This window comes from Pelodiscus sinensis, chromosome 19 (assembly GCF_049634645.1).
Source record: "Pelodiscus sinensis isolate JC-2024 chromosome 19, ASM4963464v1, whole genome shotgun sequence".
Lineage (NCBI taxonomy): Eukaryota > Metazoa > Chordata > Testudines > Trionychidae > Pelodiscus > Pelodiscus sinensis.
In genome coordinates, this window is record NC_134729.1 from 30,857,382 (window position 1) to 30,880,457 (window position 23,076).

The 23,076-nt window shown below is 46.7% G+C and overlaps 1 protein-coding gene and 1 long non-coding RNA gene across 3 annotated transcripts in view; one reads left to right on the top strand and one right to left on the bottom strand.

The window, feature by feature from the left end:
• The window catches only part of NWD1 (NACHT and WD repeat domain containing 1), a 46,019-nt gene extending 34,212 nt beyond the window's left edge, over positions 1-11,807 (bottom strand). Inside the window, exon 1 of the mRNA XM_075903380.1 lies at positions 11,684-11,807. The gene's annotated coding sequence lies outside the window, so the exon portion shown is untranslated. The remainder of the gene's footprint in view (positions 1-11,683) is intronic.
• LOC106731982 (uncharacterized) overlaps positions 1-23,076 on the top strand; it is a 102,982-nt gene that overhangs the window by 48,289 nt on the left and 31,617 nt on the right. Inside the window, exon 3 of one of the 2 annotated variants that reach the window (XR_012896756.1) lies at positions 11,433-11,450. The exons of the other annotated variant lie outside the window; for it this stretch is intronic. This is a non-coding gene — a long non-coding RNA (uncharacterized LOC106731982). Of the gene's footprint in view, positions 1-11,432; positions 11,451-23,076 lie in introns of those variants that run through there. 2 annotated transcript variants of the gene reach the window in all.

Consider the following 23,076-nt stretch of genomic DNA (forward strand, 5'->3'; position numbering starts at 1 on the left):
CTTCTCATGTTGCTCCCGAGAACAGGCCATTGTGGGCTTTGTTCCTTCACTTTTAAACAGGACCCAGTAAAATCCTCAGCTGTTTAAATGAAAAAATTAGGAAAATCTAAAGCTCTGAGTCTGTGCTGATAGCTGTTAAACTGTCTCCTTGCAACACAGGGGCTTGGCTGCATCCCAAGAGGGCAGCCATCTCTACAGCAACCAGTGTTTGTCACTTAGGAGAATTCCCTGGGTATCCTAAAAGTGCCAGACTCTAGTGTGCTCTTAGTCAAGAATGTACATTTGAGGCCCTTTTGCTCAGTGGCCTTGTCTGTGCTAGAAATTCTTGTCGCCATATTCCAGCAATGGGTAGTGGTTCCATTGGTAGCAACGGTATTAGAATGAATCTGGACAAGGCACAGTACAGGCATTCTTTCGATCTGTTCAGAACTAGTTTAGATTACACAGGGGGAATGCACCTGAGTTCTGTCTGCTCTAGCCTTTTGTCTAAGTATAATAGGGTGAACTATTAAAAGGTCTCAATTAAAAATATTCCCCGTCATTAGTAACAAATGTGCGATGGCCTTTGATCTCTATGATACAGTGAGTACAAACACAGCACATGGGGGAAGCTGACAAGAAACATTTAATATTGTAACCAACCATGCAGTGTCCACAATACCCGGAGGGGGAAAGAATGATTTTATTTTGGAAAGTGATTTGATAGCAGAACTCCAGGGACACAAGATGACTCATACAGTTTAGATTATACTATGCAGAATGGAATATGCTTGTTCACATACTTGTCAGACTGAGAGAGAACTGGCCTTGCTCATCCCGAATTGCACATCTACAGTACATGGGGTACAATGAAGAGGAAAATGCCCTGCTGATAAACTCTCACCAGCTGGAGTTAGCAGCAAAGAGACTCGGAGTAAATGTGACTCATTTCCACAGTGTTGGGATTACCACCCTCTTGCAGACCAACACAGACGCTGAACTAGTTCAGCTCCATGAAGGTTTACCTACAAGGGCTCAGCACATCCCCCAAAAGGAACCAAAACCCCAGAGAAATCTATTTTACCCCGTGTGATGGAGAGGAGGATACGGCCAGCACTCGCTGACCAGAGGGTTGAAGTCAGGTAGTTAAGGGTGTTGGCAGAGCCAGATAAATAAATGGGATACAATGCTGACATTTAAATGGTAAATATACACCTGCTGCCCTTTCTCTTTGTGTGAGTTTTTTAAACTAGAAGCTAAACAGGATGATTTAACTCCGGGCAGGACTACCATGCCTTCAAGGAATTCGGGGCATGCAAATGGACTGGACCATGAAGGGATTGTGAGTAAACTGGGGGGAAATGTATATTTTGTCACTATCAGGTTATTTTTTTTTTTGCATTGTTGTTTGGTTAAGCTTCTCTGTGTGAATTCCATGTGCCTACCCTCCCCCATTCACCATATCTAAACTGCAGCCTAGAAAGTCTACATCTATTTGTGTTTTAATCTGTTCTTTTCTCGGTTGCTTTGTAACACCTAGCAACCAAGTATGCATTATCAAGTATATCTTTTGTTTTATTCATAAAAGTACCTTTTTAAAAAGTGATGATTTGATTCTTGTGGCCTGCAAGGTAACAGGAGGTCTGTGTGTGTGCCTGCCTAGACTGAAGGTCAGCTGTCAGAGACTGCAGCTTGTTTCCTGTGTGTGTTTTTGTTTTTTTTCTTTTTTCAAGCTCTCTTGTGGTAAAAGAGCTTGGGGTACCTTTGGGGAGAAGTGTTTCTTCCTGGCTTTCAGGTTTTTAATTCACTTGGTGGTAGCAGCCTAACTCTCAGGGCCCAGCTCTGTGATTCTGGGGAGTTTTTGTAAGCCTATGCAGGTGAGGCATTTTTAAGGTCTCTTGCAGGCCCCCACCTTTTTAGCTTGTTTCACATGGTTGGCTGAGTCCTCTTCCACCAGCATCATAAACTGCAAAAGTCCAAATTCCTGACCAGCCCTTGTACATAACAGGCAACTTGGCTGTAGACAGGACAAAAGAGTCTGCCTTGAAGGGTTAAACCATGACTTAGGCCTCTGGGTCAATGAGTTCAGGGTCCACTAGGGATTGGTGGATTGCGAACATCTGTGTTCCAGTGTCTCTCCATGCCCACACTCACAGTTTCCCTTCTCTCTGGGGGTAGCTGGGAGTCATCTGGGCCTGAGGACTCTTGGGGTAACCCTGGTGTAATGAACTACACTCTGTTCATGCTCTGGGAGCAGTTGGCCTAGCTCATTAAATTTAAAACATTGCTCAGCTGGCTTGTCATTGGAGCAAAGTGGATTGCTAGAGAATGGGGTTGCGGGATGAAAGGGTTTCTGTGGCCTTCTTTGGGGTGCAGAGGGCTCCTCATCATGAGGTAGGTCTTTGGATTACACCCGGTGGTGGGATGCCATCTCTGGGCACCCCTTCTAATACTTCCTTGACTATCTGTCAGTTTTGTTTCCCTTTATCACTTCCATCCACCCAGCTCCTTGACAGTATTTTGACACTATTTTGAAAAAACTGCCTGCTGTGTAGACACGGACTAAGTTATTTCGGAATAGCGCTAGTTATTTCAAAATAGTGTTACAGTATAAATGTACTCATAGTCTCTCTGGGCTGCAGTTTATATATGGTGAATGGGGGAGGGAAGGCACATGGAATTCACACAGAGAAGCTTAACCAAACAACACAAAGAAAATAACATGATCACGAATAAATATTTACTCACAATCCCCCTATTTACTCACAATCCCTTCACGGTCCAGTCCATTTCCATGCCCCAAATTCCTTGGCGGCATAGTAGTCCTGCCTAGAGTTAAATCATCCTGTTCCTTCAGCTTCTGATTTAAAAAAAACTCACACAAAGAAGGGTAGCAGGTGTATATTTACAATTTAAATTTCAGCATTGTATCCCATTAATTCTTCTGGTTCTCTGCCAACACGCTTAGCTACCTGAGTTTAACCCTTTGGTCACTGAGGCCAGCACTCCTCCTATCCCTCACACCCTGAATCCAAGTTTTACACAGAGAGGCTACGTCTAGACTACATCCCTTTTTCGTAAAAGGGATGTAAATTAGACATATCGCAATTGCTAATGAAGCGGGGATTTAAATCTCCCCCGCTTCATTAGCATAAAAATGGCTGCCGCTTCTTTTTGGCACGGAGCTTTGCCGGAAAAAAGCGCCAGTCTAGACGCTGATCTTGCGGAAAATAAAGCCTTTCCCGAAAGATCCCTTATCCCTCTATGAAATAAGGGATAAGGGATCTTTCGGAAAAGGCTTTATTTTCCGCAAGATCAGCGTCTAGGCTGGCGCTTTTTTCCGGCAAAGCTCCGTGCCAAAAAGAAGCGGCAGCCATTTTTATGCTAATGAAGCGGGGGAGATTTAAATCCCCGCTTCATTAGCAATTGCAATATGTCTAATTTACATCCCTTTTACGAAAAAGGGATGTAGTCTAGACGTAGCCAGATAGTTTATAAGGTCCGTTTCCATTATCAATGGAAGAGAGATATGTACATCAGTTGCTTGCCCCCTCCCCAGTTTACACTGTGCTTGATAATAAACAAACTTTTTATGAACTACAAAAAGTAGGATTTAAGTGGTTGCAAGTGAAAACAGATTAAAGTAAATTGCTAAATTAAAATAAACAAAAACACCAGCTAATCCTAATCTACTAAGAAACTTGTTACATGCAAATTCTTACCCTAAATAGTTTTTCTAAACATATTTCACAAGCTAGGCAGTGTCCTAGCTTGGGCCGGATCTTTCCTCCTGTTCAGTCATAAATTTTTCCAGCAGGCATCTTAGGTGGTAAAGGGGAGCATGTCTCCTGGCATCTGACAACTGCCTCTATTATTTGGTTTCCTCCCCTGCCATATCCATTTTGCCCAAGGTGGGAATTCTTTGTGCTCAGTTCAAACTTTTCTCACCTCGAGTGGATACAAAATCCAAAATGGGTTTCAGCATCAGGTGGCCTGGCCATATGTCTTTCTAAGACCAGCCACAGTCTAGGCTTACAGAACAAACAAGACTATTCACAGGTTGGTTGATTGAGTATCGAGTAATTAAGATCCTAAAGTATCCTTAATGGCCCACAATAGTGCATTCAGAATTAAAACTAGATTCACACTTCATATTTCTAACTTCACATACAAGAGTGATATATGCACAAAAATGGGATATACAGATTCAGCAGATTGTAACTTTAAGATTGATACATTATAGGATGCATTTTGCATAAGCATCTTCAAGTTATGCATATTCATAGTCATAAGCCAGTAGCACTAACATCTAGGCAGTTATTCTCAATTTTGTAGTTATGCCAATGCTTTTTGCTTCCTAAGTGTAATGCTTTGCACTCATCTTTACTGAATTTCATCTTGTTGATTTCCAACCAATTCTCCAATTTGTCAAGTTTCTTTTCTATTGTAATTCTGTCCTCCAGAGTGACCACTAAAGCAATCAAAAGACTCTGATCACAGATGAATAAGCATCAGGAATCTCAGAAAAGAAAGATCTTGGTTTTGTACAAATGTTCAGGATAATCAAATAGTGAGGGAGAAGAGGGAGAAACCCATCAGCCAATCCCACCAGATAGCAAAGAGTCTTTCCAAGCAACAGTTGCCTCTGCCTCCTGTGCACAGAAAATGCTTTCCAGTGTCTGTTGATTCACCTGAGGCACAGGATATTCAGTGTTTCCTCAGCTCAGTTTGTTCCTTCCCCACAGCCAGTGGCAACTGAGACTATACTGGGCTCTTGTTGGGAGCAACAGACTTATTTCTCGGGGTCTTTCCTCCTTGTGCTTCTCTGTTTCTGTATGATAAAGTCAATCTGGTAAATGAGCATCTTGGCTAGGTAAAACACGAGAATCTGGAAGAGAAATGGAGGTCACTAGGGCTGGATTTAGTGATACCTGAAAGCAACATCTCTGAGGTCTTAGACGCAGAAGAAATGCCAGGGAAGGGACCACAAAATCCGGTTGTTTACCCTCTACAAAACTCAAGGTTCTAGTGTCAAGATCTGTGTCCTACTGACTTTCATGGGAGCTGCAGGAGCTCAGCACCTATGAATATCAGGCTATTTGTTTAGCTGCCTACGCATTATTGTTCATTTGTCACTACGTTACTGTCAAAGTTGAAAGTAAGCGGATGCACTCTGGTGCTCCACTCCAACAAGAGCTGTCAGAACTGCAGCAAAAGTCAGCAAAGAGCTGGCAGGGGCCAGGGTTGCAATAGAACAGTACGGTAAGAATTTTTATCTTACTTTCACCTCTGGTTACCGTACAGGATAACAGTTGTTAACATTAGCTACCCAGGTTTGAAAACTTAAGCAGGAGGGGAGTGGTTATCATCCACAAAGCTAGCCAATCAGATTCTTGGCTTTGTTTATACTAAAAAAATGCACTGATTTAACCAAACGGATTTAAAAATCAATTTAATTAAATCAGTGAAAACTCCTAATATAGATGCACTTATATACAGTAAAGTATCTTGCATCAACATGCTTGATATCAGTTTAGCTTGTATTCAGTATAAGCCTGTATGCAGGGAGGTGTCTGAGGGGAGCAAATGCACCCCCCCAACATTCCCCAGGGTTCCCCAAACATGAGGGGGAGAATCAGCCCCTCTCTGTGTCACATTCACTGCCTAGAGTGTACTGAGCATGCTCACTGGAAGACAGAGCCTTAATGTGGTTACAGCCTCAGTTACCTCCAAGAAAAAAAGTCCTGTTGCTAGCCCTGCAACAAGCAGCAGATTTTTCTGTCCCCAGCCAACAATCTTTTCCAAGCAGCCCTCAGTGTATATCAGGCTCTCTGCTTGCCATGATCTCAGGTTCTGGGTCCCATAGCCACACATGGTGTTGAGAACACTCTGCAGGGGGAGAAGAGTCAGCAAGAGTTTAGTGAGTGAGGAACAGGAACTCCTCTGACTGTCTATGCTTTAAAGCATAAAGGACAGCCATGGTCATGTCAGGAGCACTGGAAGAAACTCTCCCAGGGCTCTATGCAAACCACCTTTGTGTTAGGAGTAGCAAACCGCACGGCGAGCATAGCTATAGGCTGGTTTACACTGGCTCTTTGCAGCGCTGTAACTTGCTGCAGTCCGGTGGGGCAGGTATTGTTTTTTCACACCCCTTAGCCAGAAAGTCTCAGTGCAGTAAAGAGACGGTGTAGACTTAGGCTGTGTCTACACTACAAAGAAAAGTCGGAAAAAGCTACACAAATTGCAAACCACAATTTGTGTATCTTTTTCCGCTTTTCTTCCAAAAGAGGCTTTTCCGACATTTGGACTGTCTATATGGGGCCAAATGTTGGGGAAAAGCCCTCTTTCAGAACATCCCTTCTTCCTCGTAGAATGAGGTTTACAGGGATGCCGAAAAAACGGGTCCGCTTTTCCAAAAAATTGTTTGGAAAAGCAGACATATTCCTTGGACGCGGCAGAGCTTCTACCTTCACCACCGCCAGATGATGCAATCATACCATCTAACACATGATGATCTTAAACAATTCCAGGAGTTATTTAAAAGAGTAGCAACAAGTCAGCAGGTTCCACTTCAAGAAGTGCAGGAAAAGCAGCACTTTTTGCTAAAGAATCTGCACCCCATGTTGCAGGGGAAAATTGCTTTGCCCATAGATGAGGCAATTATGGAGACATCTGACAAGCTGTGACAAACGCCCACATCTATCTAACCTACCTGTAAAAGGGTGGACAGAAAATATTTTGTTCCCCCCACAGACTCTGAATTCCTATTTACACACCCACAACCGAATTCTTTGGGTGTAGAGTTGGCTCAGCACAAATCTAAACTGTCTTGGTATAAAATGGCTAACCAAGACAAGGACCACAAGAAGTTAGATCTTTTAGATAGAAAAGTCTATTCTTCCTTTACACTGCAACTTAGAACAGAAAATGACATTGCGCTCTTGGCAAATCATGATTTTGATAATAACTCAAAACTGGGACAGCCCATGGAATACCTCCTCAAATCAAAGAGGCCTATCACAGCTAGCATCTGACTCAGCGGTGGTCACTACAATCTTGTCCTCCACTGCCAAACAATGACTCCGACTCCCTCCATCCGACTTGAATACTGCTCTATAGTCACCCACAGTGGAGCCTAGACAACCCCGTCTTGACTAGAATAATCGTGTCTGCATTGTTCGACCCTGACTTGACCGGGCTAACGATGGCTGTCTTGCCCAAAGTGTGGATTTCTTACAAAGCAAACCCAGGCCAGTCTCAAGTCTGGTGCACGTAGAAATAAGTGTAGAAAAGATAATCAGTGGGAGAGAGTGAGCAGGATTGACCCACAGGTCCTGCTCATTGTAACTAGAGGTAATAGGTCCTTCACACCGGCGGCAGCAGTGCATGGTGTCCCGATGGGTGGGAATCAAAGGAACCACGACCTCCTGCCCGGTACTGTAGGTAGCATATGGGTGAAGTGTAATTGAACTAGGCTTAATTATCATATATACAGTAGCCCAGTGTCTGTGCATCTGTAACGCTGATGTACACGGCCACGCCTCCTGGCCGTGTACGTCAGCACCCCCCCCCCTTCCCGTCGTTCCGTGGCAGCAAGCGGCAGCAGGGCCCCCTGGACACCCCCCCCCGCCAGCGCTGCTTCACTCCCCCCTTTCTCCGGCCCCCCCATCCTCCCCTCCAGCCCCACAGCCCCCAATCCTCCCCCAGCTCTGCTTTCCATCCCCCTTCTGGCCAGCCCTGCCCCTTTCCCCTCCCTGCCTGGTGCACTGTGGCATGCTGCACCGCTCCCAGCTGAGCGGCGCTCCCGCCGGGCCCTGGCGGGGGAGCAAGCGGCGGCAAGCAGCCCTTTGGGGTCCATGCTTCCCATGCAGGGCCCACCGCGCTCAGCTGGGCCCCAGCGGGGAGCAAGCGGTGGCAAGCAGCCCTTTGGGGTCCATGCTTCCCATGCAGGGCCCACCGTGCTCAGCTGGGCCCCGGCGGGGAGCAAGCAGTGGTAAGCGGCTTTTTGGGGTCCATGCTTCCCATGCAGGGCCCACCGTGCTCAGCTGGGCCCCGGCGGGGAGCAAGCGGCGGTAAGCAGCCCTTTGGGGTCCATGCTTCCCATGCAGGGCCCACCGTGCTCAGCTGGGCCCCGGCGGGGAGCAAGCGGCGGCAAGCAGCCCTTTGGGGTCCATGCTTCCCATGCAGGGCCCACCGCGCTCAGCTGGGCCCCGGCGGGGAGCAAGCAGCGGTAAGCGGCTTTTTGGGGCCACTTGCCACCGCTTGCTCCCCTGCTGGGAGCGGCGATCAGCTGGGCCCGGGGCGGCTAGCGTGGGGAGCGCAGACCCCAAAGGGCCGCTTGCCGCCGCTTGCTCCCCCACCGGGGCCCAGTGGGAGCACCGCTCAACTAGAAGCGGCACAGTGTGCCACGGATGGGGAGGGAGGGAAGGGGGGCGGGGCGCCACGCAGGGAAGGGGGCGGGGCTGGCCAGAAGGGGGGTGGGAAGCAGAGCTGGGGGGGGATTGGGGACTGTAGGAGAGGATGGGGGCGCCCGGAGGAAGGGAGGAGGGAAGCAGCGCTGGCGGCGGGGTGTCCGGGGGGCCATGGGGCTGGCCAGCAGGAAGAGGGGGTGGGAAGCAGAGCTGGGGGAGGATCAGGGGCCATGGGGCTGGACAGGAGGAAGGGGGCGGTGCAGCCACGGGCCGCTTGCCACCGCTTGCTCCCCCCCCCCCCCCGGGGCCCAGCTGAGCGCCGTTCAGGTGGGCCCAGTGGGACAAGAAGGGTGGCGGGGCGGTGATGTACACGGCCAGGGGGCAACCCTCAGAATGGCCGTACTGGGTCAGACCAAAGGTCCATCTAGCCCAGTATCCTGTCTACTGACAGTGGCCAGCACCAGGTACCCCAGAGAGGGTGGACCGAAGACAATGATCAAGCGATTTGTCTCCTGCCATCCCTCTCCAGCCTCTGACAAACAGAAGCCAAGGACACCATTTTATCCCCTGGCTAATAGCCTTTTATGGACCTAACCTCCATGAAATTATCTAGCTTCTCTTTAAACGCTATTATAGTCCTAGCCTTCACAGCCTCCTCTGGCAAGGAGTTCCACAGGTTGACAACACGCTGTGTGAAGAAGAACTTCCTTTTATTAGTTTTAAACCTGCTACCCATTAATTTCATTTGGTGTCCTCTAGTTCTTCTATTTAGGGAACTAATAAATAACTTTTCTTTATCCGCCCTCTCCACACCACTCATGATTTTATAGACCTCTATCATATCCCTCCTTAGTCTCCTCTTTTCTAAACTGAAAAGTCCCAGTCTCTTTAGCCTCTCCTCATATGGGACCCATTCCAAACCCCTAATCATTTTAGTTGCCCTTTTCTGAACCCTTTCCAAGGCCAAAATATCTTTTTTGAGGTGAGGAGACCACATCTGTACACAGTATTCAAGATGTGGGCGTACCATAGTTTTATACAGGGGCAGTAAGATATTCTGGGTCTTATTTTCTATCCCTTTCCTAATAATTCCTAGCATCCTATTTGCCTTTTTGACCGCCGGTGCACTCTGTGTGGAAGTTTTCAGAGAACTGTCCACGATAACTCCAAGATCTCTTTCCTGATTTGTCGTAGCCAAATTAGCCCCCATCATACTGTACGTATAGTTGGGGTTATTTTTCCCGATGTGCATTACTTTACACTTATCCACATTAAATTTCATTTGCCATTTTGTTGCCCAATCACTCAGTTTGGTGAGATCTTCTTGGAGTCCCTCACAGTCTGCTTCTGTCTTGACTATCCTAAACAGTTTGGTATCATCTGCAAACTTTACTACCTCACTGCTTACCCCTTTCTCCAGATCATTTATGAATAAGTTGAAAAGGATTGGTCCCAGGACTGACCCTTGGGGGACACCACTAGTTACCCCTCTCCATTCTGAAAATTTACCATTTATTCCTACCCTTTGTTTCCTGTCTTTTAACCAGTTCTCAATCCAAGAAAGGACCTTCCCTCTTATCCCATGGCCATGTAATTTACACAAGAGCCTTTGGTGAGGGACCTTGTCAAAGGCTTTCTGAAAATCCAAGTATACTATATCTACTGGATCCCCCTTGTCCGCATGTTTGTTAACCCCTTCAAAGAACTCTAATAGATTAGTAAGACAGGATTTCCCTTTACAGAAACCATGTTGACTTTTGTCCAACAAATTATGTTCTTCTACATGCTTCACAATTTTATTCTTTACTATTGTTTCGACTAATTTGCCCGGTACTGAAGTTAGACTTACCAATCTGTAATTGCCAGGATCGCCTCTAGAGCCCTTTTTAAATATTGGTGTCACGTTGGCTACCTTCCAGTCATTAGGTACGGAAGCCGATTTAAAGCATAGGTTACAAACCACAGATAATAGCTCAGCAATTTCCCATTTAAGTTCTTTTAGAACCCTTGGATGAATGCCATCCGGTCCCGGAGATTTGTTAACATTAAGTTTTTCTATTTGTTCCAAAACCTCCTCTAATGACACTTCAATCCGGGACAGTTCCTCAGATTCATCACCCACAAAGGACGGTGCAGATTCAGGAATCTCCCCAACATCCTCAGCCGTGAAGACTGAAGCAAAGAAATCATTTAGTTTCTCCGCAATGGCTTTATCGTCCTTGATTGCTCCTTTTATAGCTCGATCATCTAGGGGACCCACAGGCTTTTTAGCAGGCTTACTGCTTCTAATGTACTTAAAAAACATTTTGTTATTTCTTTTTGAGTTTTTGGCTAGCTGTTCCTCAAAATCTTTTTTTGCTTTTCTTATTACATGTTTACACTTGATTTGACAGTGTTTATGTTCCTTTCTATTTATCTCACTAGGATTGGACTTCCACTTCTTAAAAGATACCTTTTTGTCCCTCACTGCTTCTTTTACATGGTGGTTAAGCCACGGTGACTCTTTTTTAGGTCTCTTGCTATGTTTTTTAATTTGGGGTATACATTTAAGTTGGGCCTCTATTATGGTGTCTTTAAAAAGTTTCCATGCAGCTTTCAGGGATTTGGCTCTAGTCACTGTGCCTTTTAATTTCTGTTTAACTAACCTCCTCATTTTTGTGTAATTCCCCTTTTTGAAATTAAATGCCAGGGTGCTGGAACCCTGAGGTGTTCTTCCCACCACAGGAATGTTGAATGTTATTATATTATGGTCACTATTCCCAAGAGGTCCAGGATCTCCACACTAGACCAGGCGGGCGCCCGCCTCTTTTGGCCCCGGGCAGGCTCCTGGGAGACGCCAGCCTGGTCCCGGGAAGAGGCGGAGGACTGGGTGGCAGGGGTGGCTGGCTCGTGCTGTGCCAGGTGCAGGGTCTGCTGGCTAGGTGCTGGCAGGCTTGCAACTGGCACAAGCCCTGTAGCAGGACATGGGTCAGGTGCTTGGGAGGCAGCGGCACAGCCCAGTGGGGGGAAACTGCTTTGCAATACTCCAATTTGTGGTTTCAGGTGCCCCGTCACCCACTGGGGGACACATCTTGAAGAACTGTCGTTACTGCACAAAGTGAGTAACTCCCTCTTTTCCAGTTACAGACTAACTCGGCTACCCGTCTGAAGCTTTTGATACTTTCCTGTTAGATCTCTTTGGCTTTATTTTAATGTGTATCCTTACCTGTCAACCACATGTGGCAGTGGAGATTTTTAAATAAAAGCTGAAGAAAAAAATGTTAACTGTAAAAACATGGCCAGATTTGACTTACAGATTTGACTTTGTCTTTCTCTTTATCCTTCCGGATGCAGCAGGAGAAAGGCACTGCACAGCGTTCCAGGCTAGGGTTGGAGTCTCGGCACTCAAAGTAAATATTCTGGGACCAGTCCTTATAGGAATGCACTCCACAGCACTCAAACTAAGAGAGTGAAACAGAAAGGGTGACCCTGGGATAGCTGCTTGTTTACACAGGGCCCAGGTGTGCACAGGACTGTCCAGACAGGAGTTCTAAGAATAGCACTGAGATAAGTTACTCACTAGTAAGAATAAACTACCCTGAAGACCCTGTACAATCCAAACAGGGAAAACTGAAATCTTTGGAATCCAGTCAGTCTCCCTTAGGGCCTCCTTTCAGTGTATGAACAGCAGCTGGAACTGGAGACAGATGAATCAATCATCTTTCTCTCTCTCTCTCTCTCTCTCTCTCTCTTTCTCATATATTCACAGGCAGACTCTGGGACTTTCAGAATTCAGCTGGGGAGGGAGAAGCAACTGTGTCTCATGGAGCAAACAGGGAGCAAAAATGGGGAGTTTCCCTAAATTGACCCATGATGAAATTTCACCCTCTTCCCAACTCCCCTGGTGAATGTCACAGCTGGTGCCATGGACACAAAAAATAAGCGGAGTGTGAGCGGTGTAGGAAACATTGACCTGACACACGGCCTGGCAAGACAATAGAGAGCTAGGCTTCCTGTGTATGTGGGGGTCTAAATCCCACACTGATATCCCAGTGAGGATCTGAGATAGGGTCTATTTGGCCATTTACCTTCACTAAAATAATTAAACAGGAAAGCAGGATACAAATCTGAGAGATTTTTAAGTTACCTTTTTCTGTATATAATCAATAAGGTTCTGTAAATCTAGGTCATCCCGATAAGCAGAGATAGCTTTTCCCATCACAAATGTTGCTTTCTCCAGCACCTGCAACACACAGAGACAGTGCCTTTGACTGCATCTACCGGGCAGATTCATTGTCTTGCAGAAGCTCCCCTCACCATCCGTTTACTGCACTCTGGGCCCAAGTCTTGTCTCTGAGGCCTGAGAATGTCACAAGGACAAATGCAAGTTAAACCCAAGTGGCCATGTTTCCCATTTGCCTCCTAAAAACTGCAGACGGAGAAGGTCGCCCTGCATCCCTGTTGACCGAATATAAATATTCTGGATTTATATAGCACCCTAAACGAAGGATGTTAAATATTGGTTAATGAACTAGTTGAGCAGTCGATGTAATTTCCATTGACTACTCGATAGACACTTTCAAAGCGGAAGTGCGCTCATGGAGCCCGGGGTCAGCGGGGGACTCAGAGTCCTCTGCTGACCCCGGGCTCCATGTTGCATTGCTGATTTGAAATGCCATGTGCGGCATTTCCCCAGAACCCCAGGTCAGCTGGGGAGTCCCCAGCTAACCCTGGTCTCCACACAGCATCTGCCCCTTTGAAATGTCTCGGCGTTTCAAAGGGGCAGTGCTGCACAGCTGATCCCGGGCTCAGCTGTGCAGGGCTGCCCCTTTGAACGCCACCTTGGCATTTCAAAGCAGTAGCACTGCACAGCTGATCCCAGGCTCAGCTGTACGGCGCTGCCGCTTTGAAGTACCCTCTCTTTCCCCCCCTTTGCTGCCTCTATCTGATAGAGACAGCAAAGGGAGGGAGCATTTGCTTACTGGATAGTCGACTAGTCAACTTGTCCTTAACATCCTTACTCTAAACCATGAATTCAGATATTATCTGATTAATCCTGACATCCTCCCACTTAAGCAGAGGAAATATTAATGTTTCCATCTTTCAGGGAGAAAACTGAGGCACAGAGGGAAAGAGACTTGCCCAATGGTACATAAGGTGTTACTGATTTCTAGATCTGTACTCGTGCAAGTATGTTGCCAAATGCAACTGTCTAATTAGAGACAGAGAATTGACTATGGAATTACCCGGCCAGAGAAGAGAAATCCCAGGACAGCAGCCACGATCTGAAGAATGAGAATGATCAATAAAATCCAGGCAAACTGCAAAATGAAGGGGTGAGATCATCAGAACAACCTGTAAAGCAACTAGTTTCCTCTGCCAGTATCATTCAAAAGCCCTTAGATCAAGAGCTCTGTGGCGCTGGGGCCATGTCTGTGACATGCCACGTGCATTCATCCTGCTGTGTACGTGTGTTACTAATGATGCCCAGAGCACCAATGAGATCATCCTCCACCTCCACAGTCCAGAAGAAATCAGCTGTCAAGGTACCATGAATCAGCTCCTCCTTTTCAGCAACAACTTTTCTTGGGGGGCCCCCCAAGACACTGGGACCTAAGGAGGTACACATAAGACAACCCCTGGAAACTCCAAAGATGTGCCTGGTGCAGCATGGGTGGTGGGTGAAGCTTCCACTTAAGGAGGCAGTAACTCCCCTTGAAGGCCCTGCCTCCTGCCCCTTCCCAGCCCAGGCTCTGCCCCTTCCCACTGTCTCCCTCCTCGCTTCCCTCCTCATGTCCCTGCTCACTGTGTGCTTGTCCCCTTCCAGCCAAAATCCCTGAACCCAAGCAAATTATTTTGGAAAAAACTCTCCACTTTTCTACAATTTCTTCCTCAACAAAATGGAGCGTGTTTTGTGCAAGGTACCAGACATGCAGCGGGTACCTAGTTAAAAAGCAATACATTTGGGAATAATAATTGGCCTTTTCAATTGGCCTTTTCTCAGAGGCCTTGGAGGAAAGGTCAGTTCTCGCTTACAGTCAACCCCCTAACCTGAAACAAATTAACGTAACACACCTCTGTCATAAGCATCCAGGAACCAGTGCAGGCCCGAGACATTAACGCGCCCCGTGCCCCGGGAGCACGGCGCCACCCCGGGGAGTCATGGCACCCCCAGCACATGGTGCATGTGTGGCCCCGCCCCCGGGCACTCAGTGCATGCGTAGCCCCTCCTTGGGCATGCGGAGCACACACAGTGCCACCCCCACCTGGTGCAGTCCCGCGCGGTGCCCCCTACAATGGGGCGCCCTGGGCAGTAGCCCACTTCGCTCGTTCCTTGGGCCAGCTTTGCTGGGAACCCAGTCCTGCAATCAGCCCCGGTGCCAACTCTGCACACACATCTACACAAACGATTTCAACCACATCAGCCACCAAATCAGAGGCTCATTTAACTGCACATCCACTAATGTGATCAATGTCATCAAATGCCAGCAATGCCCCACTGCCGTGTATATTGGCCTAACTGGACAGTCTCTACAGAAAGGCTACATCTACATTGGCCCCCTATTACGGAATAGGGATGCAAATGTAGCACTTGGGAAGAGGCAAATGCGAGGGGATTTAAATATCCCCCGCAGCATTTGCATTTTCATGGCCGCCGCTTTTTTCTGGCTTGGAGATAAGCCGGAGAAAAACGTCCAGACTGGCGCGATCCTCTGGAATAAAGCCCTATTCCGGAGAATCTCTTATTCCTACTTGCAAGTAGGAACACATTAACCTGCCTGGACATTCATTAATGGATCTCCAAGTCACTGTTTTGCTTCAGACCAGTTCCACAAGCCAAATACACAGAGAAGGGTTGGAATTTAACTTCATTCTCAAGTTTAATTCTCATGCAAATGGTATGCTCGCACATTATCAACCAACCAAACAATGAAGGTGCTAATGGTTCTTGATGTTTGTGTAGAATCTCGTGTTGGTCATCTTCCTTTCCAAGTGAAAACTAATGATTCTTATCAGCCTCTTGTAACTATTTAGTCTTTAAGTTGCTACTAGACTATTTGTTGTTTTTTAAGTTTTTCCTGTTATCTACTCACTCTCTTTTTTTCTTCCTCCCCTCCATTTTTTTTCCTTCTTCCCCCCTCCCTCCTTCCCTTATTTATTCTTGGATCTGGACTTCCAACACTCCGGTCATCTGAACAAGTGGGTTGTGCCCACGAAAGCTCACGATACCACCTACATATTTTGTTTATCTTTAAGGAGGTACTAGACTATTTGTTGTTTTTTAAGTCTTTCCAGTTACAGACTATCTTGGCTACCCCTCTGAAGCTTTTGAACATCTCTTAAGCTCCCTTGTCTGTACAGGAGATTTAGGACGGGTAGCTGGGAGGTATTTACCTGACCAACCTGATTACCTTCTATGGTGAGATAACTGACTCTGTGGACTTGGGAAAGTTGAAGGATGTGATATTCCTTGACTTTAGCAAAGCTTTTGTTATGTATCAGAGGGGTAGCCGTGTTAGTCTGAATCTGCAAAAGCGACGAGGAGTCCTGTGGCACCTTATAGACTAACTTCAGTTAGTCTATAAGGTGCCACAGGACTCCTTGTCGCTTTTGTTATGGTCTCCCACATAACTCTTGCCAGCAAGTTAAGGAAGTATGGATTGGATACATGGACTGTAAGGTGGATAGACCGCCTTGATGACCTTCTAAGGTCTCTTAGAATCTACCTGATTACCACCGTTGAAAAAAACGCCATGTTCTTTCGATTTAATTTCAAAAGAATGCTGCGGGAGTCTAGATGCAGGGGAAGTTTTTTCGAAAAAAGACCACTTTTTTCGAAAAAACCTTGTAGTCTAGACACATAGACAAACAAAAATACATAGAATCATGAGCTTTCATGGGTAAAACCCACTTCATTAGATGAGTTGGAGATCATCCAAAATGAAGTGGGCAATTTAACACCTCTGCTATCATAGGACAAAAGAAGGTTAGTCATAACAGATTGCTGTTATGAACCGTAAATCCATATCAGCTGCTTGAAAGCAGCTTTGTATTTAAAGGTGCCTGAATCTAAATAATTAGGGATGGAAAAGACCTATGAGGTCAGCTAATAACACTCACCTTGCTGTGCTTTCAAGTTTCAAATTGCTAAGTATGTGCCAAGTCCCTGGGGCAGGTGGTTGTTCCCTACAGTCTATTCTCTAGTGTTTTGGCCAGTCTAGTTTAAATAACATCTTTTCATTAGCAGGTTTAAGTATCCCTTTGGGGAGAGTAACCAACACGGAGAAATGAATTCTTCTCTGCTTTATTATGTTAGCAAACAATTTCTTTGGTGATTTTTTGCTGCTTTGCTGAAGTCAATAATAGCCTCGGGTTGCTTGGTTTGTTTGTTTGTTTGTTTTTGACAAATTGTGACAGTTATTTTTACTCTGTAGATTTATCATGTTAAGTCTGATTCCTAGAATTCAAAATTCAGTGTGTGGTCACAGATGGGAATGTTTCTGTTCTCCAATTGCATAAATATAACTCTCACCAAGCATGTTTCTATACATATATTTGTCATGCCCCCCATGTTTTAAGACAATTGGCTTATGAATATTCATAACTCAAAGATGCTTTATGTAAAGTAGATCATGTGACATGTCATTGTAATGAATCTGTGTATCCTATTTGTGTGCATGTATCTTTCTTGTATGTGAGGTTAGAAATATTAAGTGGGAACCTGTTTTATTAGTCCAGGTAGTCTAGTAAAAGTCATTAGTGATACTTAGGAACGTAATGGCTGGGTGACTGTGCTTTTGTTTTTCCTGTAAGCCCAAACTGTGGTTGGTCCTACCAAGATATGTGATGCTGATGCTGGAACTCATTTTAGATCTGGTACTTTTCCACTCAAGGTGAGAAAAATTTGAACTGAACGCCAAGAATTCCCACCTTGGGCTAAAGGGATATAAAGGGGGGAGACCAAACAATAGCAGAAGTGGCCAGAGGCCACTTACCATCCAAGATGCCTGCAGGAAACATCTAAGATTCAACAGGGGGAAGGACTGGGCCTAAGCTAGGAGGCTGCCTAGTTTCTTAGTGATTTCGAATTAGGGTTGCCAGATGGTTGAAACAAAAATACCGGACTTCCCCCCCCCCCAAAAAAAATGGGAAAAAATTATGTTGAAGGGGGAAAAAAAGGGAGGGAGACCAAAGTTGTTGAGAAAAAAAAAAGAGGACTCCAAGGACTTATTAAGCCAAAAAAAATTAAAATAAAACAGAATTAAAACAGCATGTCCCCTTTAAGAGTTAGTGCAGGGATAGGAACAGGGGAGTGGTTGAGCACTAAGGGGAAGCATTGCTTCCCATAGGTCTTTTGGCCAGCAGCCTTGGGGAACCAGATAAGCATGGGGGCTGGGATCGGGGGGCTGGGAGTATTGGGAGCCAGGGGGGAGTTCGAAGAGGCCAGGCACTGAGTGTTTGTAGGGTTGCCAGGTGCCTGGCATTTCCACCTCCTGGCCGGGGAAAAATTCAGAAAATACCAGACATTTTAGGTGTCCGGTATTCTCTGAATTTTTTTACCAGACAAGAGCCGAAAATACCGAACTGTCTGGGTAAATACCAGGCACCTGGCAACCCTAATTAGGATAAGCTGGCATTTTTGTTTATTTTGGCTTAGTGACTGACTTTGATCTCTCTGTTTTCACTTGCAATCACTTAAATCCTACATTTTATACTTAATAAAACACTTTGGCTACGTCTACACTGGCATGATTTTGAGCAAGAACTCTTTTGTGGAAGAGTTCTTGTGCAAAAACTCTTCCAGAAGAGAGCGTCTATGCTGGCATGTGCCTTTGTGCAAGAGATGTGATTTTGCGCAAGAGCATCCATGGCAGTGTAGATGCTCTCTTGCGCAAGAAAGCTCTGATGGCCATTTTAACCATAGGGCTTTCTTGCGTAAGAAATTCATGTTGCCTGTCTACACTGGCCTCTTGCACAAGAACAGTTGCGCAAGAAGGTTTATTCCTGAGCGGGAGCCTCAAGAGTTCTTGCGCAAGAAGCCCTGATTTCACACGTTAGAGCGTCAGTGTTCTTGCGCAAGAACTCGCGGCAAGTGGAGACAGGCAGCATGTTTTCGCAGGATCGCACCAATGTAGACACAGACTTTGTTTATTATTAAGCTTAGTGTAAATAACTGTTACTGGAGTGGGGGGGACAACACAGTGCAGCTCTCTCTTTCATTGATAAAGGGGGTGAACTTATAAGCTTTCTTTATAGAGTCCTTGCCCAGCCCCCTTGCTGAGGGAGGCCTTCTTGGGTCACAAACCAACCAGAGACCCATGACTTTTATTGTCAGTGCCAATTTCCCACCACTTTCTATTTACAGAGCTTTTGTCACAGCAAACTCAACCAGCCTCTCCTTCTGGCTGGGGCACACACTCAGCCACATGCTGGCTCCTCCCCTTTCACTTTCCCTCAGCTGCCTTTTATAGCCCTTCTGGCCTGGGCTTACTCAGCTGCCTTCCATTTGGCCTCTTCAGCCAGGCTGTAGAGGCCGAGCTCTGGCTTAGCCAGCCGTCTGTCACAAGAGCAAGACAGATTTATTTGGGGTTTTAGTTCTTTTTGGGGGCTGTGTTCTTAGGTGCTGTCAAGAGCCCTATAGCTGAGCCTTCCCAGAGCTGACCCGGTTCAGTATCTGTTGCTCTGCTCAGGGACTGTTACCCCGTCACATAAAAGTCATATGTGAGTCCTGCAGTTTAGCAAGCCTGGGATGGAAGTTTCCATCCCTGCTTTACCCAGCTTAGCATAGTGTGGGACACTGTAAACCCAAACCACATCTGGGCTTTATCAGCTCTAACCCATGCCTTGAGCTAGGAAACTATTGAGCAGTAAACAAGTATGACCTTGGTCTCAGCCCATAAGTGTGATAAGAATGGCGTTAAGCCAGGTACATGCACACTCGGTAAACAACTGAGGGCTACGTCTACACTGGCAGCTTCTTCCAGAAGAACAGCCATTCTTCCGCATAAACTTGCTGGCTGTTTACACTGCATGAGTGTTCTTCCAGAAGTAAATTTACAGTACAGCGTTGTAAAACAGGGCTTCTTCCGGAAGAGTTATTCCTCTCCCCACGAGGAATAAGTCCTCTTGTGCAAGAGCTCTTCCAGAAGAGGCCAGTGTAGACAGGCAACATGAATCTCTTGTGCAAGAAGCCCCTATGGTTAAAATGGCCATCAGAGCTTTCTTGCGGGAGAGAGCGTCTACACTGGCATGGATGCTCTTGCACAAAAGCACATCTCTTGTGCAAAAGCACATGCCAGTGTAGACACACTCTTGTGGAAGAGTTTTTGCACAAGAAACTGCCAGTGTAGACATAGCCCTGTAGTATAACTAGGCTGTGTCTAGACTGGCAAGTTTTTCCGCAAAAGCAGCTGCTTTCTACACTGGCCACTTGAATTTCCTCAAGAACACTGACTTCCTACTGTCTGAAATCAGTGCTTCTTGCGGAAATACTATGCTGCTCCCGTTCAGGCAAAAGTCCTTTTGCGCAAAGCTTTTGCGCAAAAGGGCCAGTGTAGACAGCTCAGATTTGTTTTGTGCAAAAAAGCCCCGACCGCAAAAATGGCGATCGGGGCTTTTTTGCAGAAAAGTGCGTCTAGATTGGGGTCTCTCTTTCTGCCCCACATCCCCCACAAACTGGATACAATTTTGTGGTGACCTTGAGGCTTTTTTTCGCCGCCTCCGCCTCTGAGAATATTTCCAAACCACCAATGAACATCAATCTGACCTACCAGATCCCCCCTATCAACACCAAAGGAAAAATAATTCTATATGGACTCCCGCTTACGGTCGGAATTACAATCTGGATTTCTATATACAAAGCTTCCGCAACAACACACAGACTGACATTATTCGCAAACGACAACAAGCGACACACAATCTTAGCCGCGCTGAACACCATGCCATCTAGAGTCTCAAAAACAACCTGGACATTATAATCAAACCAGCTGACTAAGGGGGTGCTGTGGTCATTATGAATAAGGCCGACTATAACCAGGAGGCAACCAGACAACTCTCGAATACCACATTTTACAAACCTCTCCCCTCTGATCCCACCTTGGAATACCAAAAGAAACTACACTGTCTCCTTAAAAACCTCCCCACAGCTACTCGGGAACAAATCCACACAGAAACACCTTCTGACCCCCGACCAGGATTGTTCTATCTGCTTCCCAAGATCCATAAACCTGGGCACCCCGGACGTCCCATCATCTCTGGTATTGGCACGCTCACTTCTGGTCTATCCAGCTATGTAGACTCTCTTCTCAAACCCTTCGCAACCAACACCCCCAGCTATCTCCGAGACACTACTGACTTCCTAAGGAAACTACAAAACATCGATAACCTCCCCAATAACACCATCCTTGCCACCATGGATGTAGAAGCTCTATATACCAACATCCCACATGAAGACGGATTACAAGCAATTAGAAACACTATCCCAGAGGACACTACTGCCAACCTGATAGCAGACCTATGTAACTTTGTTCTCACCCACAATTATTTCCAGTTTGAGAACAACTTATACCTCCAGATCAGCGGCACAGCCATGGGTACACGCATGGCCCCACAGTATGCTAACATCTTTATGGCTGACCTAGAACAACGTTTCCTCAACTCCCGTCCCCTTTCACCCCTTCTCTACCTACGGTACATCGATGACATCTTTATGATCTGGACGCATGGCCAAGAAACACTGGAGATATTCCACAGAGATCCACTTCCTGGACACCACAGTACAAATCAACAATGGAAAATTAGACACCACTCTCTAAAGAAAACCCACCGACTCATACAGTTACCTACATGCTTCCAGCTCCCATCCAGAACACACCACACGATCCATCGTCTATAGCCAAGCCCTTCGATACAACCGCATCTGCTCTAATCCCACTGACAGAGACCAGAAGCTTCAGGATCTCTACCAAGCATTTATAAACCTCAACTACCCACCCGGAGAAATAAAAAAGCAAATTGAAAGAGCCAGATGAATACCTAGAAACCATCTACTTCAAGACAGACCCAAGAAAACCAACAATAGAACACCACTTGTCATCACCTACAACCCCCAACTTAAACCTGTCCAACACATTATCAATAAACTACAGCCTATACTGGAACAGGATACCATACTCCAAGAGGCTCAGGGGGTATGTCTACACTACCCTCCTAGTTCGAACTAGGACGGTAATGTAGGCATACCGCACTTGCAAATGAAGCCCGGGATTTGAATTTCCCGGGTGTGACGGGGCACAGCAACCCCGTCACTTACTAACGTTACCCGGGGCCGCTAACGGGGAGGTAACAAACGCGGCGGGCCGCTCGGTCTGGGGAGGTCCGAGGGAGGAGGGCAAGGCCCGTCATCACGGGGCGCCCGGGCACGTCGCGGATGACGTCACGGGCGCGACGAGGGAGGTGGAGGGGGGAACCCGGAAGAGCCGGGACAGTACAAGAGGGGCAGAAGCGGCCGGAATGGGGAGGGCAGGCTGGGAGGAAGCCGAGGGCAAGAGTGGAGCGGAGGAAGGGGCTCCAGCCAGAAGGGTCATGGAGGGAGAGGCCCCGGTCACGGTTGCAGGGTAATTGCCGCGGGCTCAGACCGGCAGAGTGGAGCTGGACCCAGGGCGGGTCATGGATCCCAGGAGCAGGTGTGTTTGGGGTACTAGCCCCCCTGCTACCACTGAGAGGCACACTCTCGGTGTTAGGGCCCTGGGTCGGGGTCCGGAGAGAGGGCGGGCCCGGACCCCCCACTCCGCCCAGGAGATTCGGAACCGGGTGGTGCATTGTGCATAATCTAATTACCAGCGGGTGGGGTGGCGGTGTGGGCCACCACCCCGTCACACCGGGCTTCATTTGCATAAGCGGGGAGACGCCATTTTTAAAACCCCGCTGGTTCGAACCCCGTGCAACGCGGCTACGAGGAGTAACGGTAGTTGGAACTAGGCTTTCTAGTTCGAAATACCTAGTTCATGCCCCATGTAGCCGCGCTGCACGGGGTTTGAACCAGCGGGGTTTTAAAAATGGCGGCTCCCCACTTATGCAAATGAAGCCCGGGAAATTCAAATCCCGGGCTTCATTTGCAAGTGCGGTATGCCTACATTACCCTCCTAGTTCGAACTAGCGGGGTAGTGTAGACATACCCTGGGAGACCCATAGTCTCCTAGGGTATGTCTACACTACCCCGCTAGTTCGAACTAGCGGGGTAATGTAGGCATACCGCACTTGCAAATGAAGCCCGGGATTTGAATTTCCCGGGCTTCATTTGCATAAGTTCAAATTAGCGCTGTAGTGTAGACGTACCCCAAGTGAGTTATAAGATCAAGAACACATATTCCTGCACATCCAGAAATATAATTTATGCTATCATGTGCCGAAAGTGTCTGTCTGCTATGTACATTGGACAAACATCTCAGACACTTTGCCAAAGGATCAATGCCCACAAAACAGATATCAGACAAGATCACAAAGAAAAAACAGTTTCTTGCCATTTTAACCAGAAAGGACACTCTCTCAATGACTTAACCACCTGCATTCTGCTACAAAGACCTTTTACATCCTCTGAACTGTCATTCATGTTAAAATTCGACACTCTCCAAGAAGGAATGAACAAACACTCAAACTATCTTACCCATTACCAAGATAGCTTCCCTAATTATCACCTCTAATACCA